The sequence below is a fragment of the Empidonax traillii genome, unplaced genomic scaffold (assembly GCF_003031625.1).
Source record: "Empidonax traillii isolate 1590-97213 ecotype Southwest subspecies unplaced genomic scaffold, ASM303162v1 scaffold348:size657943, whole genome shotgun sequence".
Lineage (NCBI taxonomy): Eukaryota > Metazoa > Chordata > Aves > Passeriformes > Tyrannidae > Empidonax > Empidonax traillii.
In genome coordinates, this window is record NW_020955541.1 from 75368 (window position 1) to 77941 (window position 2574).

Genomic DNA, 2574 nt, shown 5'->3' on the forward strand with positions numbered 1-2574 from the left:
ATCTTCTGAAATATTTTAGGCACAGCATTGACATGCCTTGATACAGCGTATCTGTTAAATCTGTTACCATATCAAATTTTCTGTGTAGGCTATGGATTTAACAGGCTGATTGCTATACTTCTTTGGCCACACAGTGTACTCACTGACATATGAGAGGTTTTATAAAATCTCATAGTCACTTACTCCAAGTTTTTCTTCCCTCCCTCCTCCCCCGAAAAACAGACAAACAAAAAAAAAAAACAAACCCTTTTAGTCAGACATTATACAGCTGCCACTCTCCCAAGTAAAATTTTTTAAAAACACTCCAATGTCCTAAAAACAATTAAATAAGCAAGCCTGAGCATATAAAAATGTGCACCTGGATCAACTGGTTAATATATATATATATACACATATATATATATATATACATATATGGTTTTATATGAATATATATTTTATATGTATTATATATGAATGCACAATTTATAAATGCATAATATATAATATCTTTATCAATACATAGAATACATTTCAAATATATAAATATACAAATATATATTATACATATGAAAGACATATTAAAAAACGTCAAAGCCCTGTTGAAAGTTTTTCATCTCAAAATTATCGCTCGCATAGGCACAAGCTTGCAAAGGTTTGTTGTGAAGGGATGCACACGGTAAGCCTGTCAGCCCTCTGCGCTCTCTTATTTCTGCGGGACACCTCTACCGGTGCTTGCTAAGCCACTACGCAAGCGCTACAGATCGCTGCACTTAGGCTGACTGCAACTCGGTTCACACTTGCAGCTGCTTAAGCGAGACTTTGGGGCCTTTTTTCCCCTCTTGCCGGAGCCGGGGGCGGGGCGGGCGGTCCGTGCCCACCCAGCCCCTCTCCCACGCCCGGCCCGGCCCGGCCCGGCCCCGCCGCACTCACTTGATGACCGTGCCTTTGGCGCCCCCTGCCGTGGTGAGCATGACGCGCGTCGTGAGGCTCCCGCGCAGGTCGTCCTCGTCGAGGCCCAGCAGGGCGGCGCAGCGCTCCAGCGACGGCTGGCTCTGCGCCCGCGGCGTGCAGCCCCCTGCGGAGACACCGGGAACACCGCGTCACAGCCCGCACGGCACCCGCATTTCCCGAGGGACACACACACCGCACGGCACCCGCACCCCCGAGGGACACACACACCCACACACACCCCGCGCGTCACACCCCGCGCACCACAGCGCGGCAGAGCAACAGCCACCACCAGCCCAGCTCTAGGACAAACACTGGCCGGTGATGGTCCTGCCCGGCCCCTGCTGGTCATCGTCCTACTAAACATCATAATGTTACCAAGCGAAGGGAACGTCGGCTTTGAAGGAATCAAAGGTTCGCCTCTGGAAATTACTTCATGTAGTTAAATGGGAAGAGTCAGTTTTGAAAACCCAAGAAAATACCAGGAAGTAAATGCAAAAATAACCCCCTGCCAAAAACTACAGATGTAATTCTGTATTTCTAGAACACTATCCAGGCTGTTCAAAAAACAACCTGCTCGTATCCCAAAATGCAGACATGCTAACACCTACAAATTAGCTGTAGTGACAAAACTTCTGGACTTGGATGTTCCTGTAATCCTCCAGGCTTCCTTGCTATGCAGCAGAAGTGCCTGGCATGGCAGACTCTTGCATTTTTCAGATAAAGGTACGTACACTTCCCAAGTAAACAGCCAAGAGAAGTGCTCCCTTTTGCTCTCTGCACCTCATCCCTCTGTGTGTGCCAGGGCTCAGCCAGCACAGATCTCTCAACTGGAGCACCAAACACTGTAGGAAAATCTAACACTTATTTACATGTATTTTGTGTTGTTTGCAGTAAGAATTTGTTCACGGTAAAACTTATTTCTACAGGTAAGCAAAGAGGCCAAAAGGTATAACTAGTCAAACATCACTTGAATTCCTTCCATTCCTCTACAATGACAGTAAGGGGTGGGGAGAAGGGGAAAGGGGAAAAAAAAAAAAAGAAAAAAAAAAGGAGGAGTCCTTAAAAGTTTAAGGCTTTTGTGACTAATTTTGGATGCTCTGAAACACCGTCTGACCTGTAGAAAACAACTTTTGATTGGTGTTTCCAAGAAAGCAGTAACAGAACTTCAAAGGGTCTCTTGTAAGAGACATACTGCCTGAAGCAGTTGAAATACACATCCTGTGTGAACACACATACAAGGTGAGAGCAGACAAAGCCCAATGAAATGAACATTTCAGAAGTTCCATAATTTATGCCAGAAGAATAACGGGTCTGAATTCAATGTTCAGAGATTATAAGTCTTCTGGTGACCTTCCCTTTTTTAAACCCTGACTTTTCTCACCATTCATGGTTCTTCCTCTTACTTATAGAATCATAGAATCATAGAATAGATTGGGTTGGAAAAGACCTCCGAGATCATCAAGTCCAACCCCTGATCCAACTCCAATTACTGTATCATGGCACTAAGGGCCACATCCAATCTCTGCTTAAAAACCTCCAGGGATGGTGAATCCACCACCTCTCTGGGTAGGCCGTTCCAATGCCTGATTACCCTCTCTGTAAAGAATTTCTTCCTAACATCTAACCTAAACCTCCCCTGGC

The 2574-nt window shown here is 45.3% G+C and overlaps 1 protein-coding gene across 1 annotated transcript in view; it reads right to left on the reverse strand.

Moving 5' to 3' along the window:
• MYO6 (myosin VI) overlaps positions 1–2574 on the reverse strand; it is a 116234-nt gene that overhangs the window by 48991 nt on the left and 64669 nt on the right. The gene's annotated exons all lie outside the window — the stretch shown is intronic.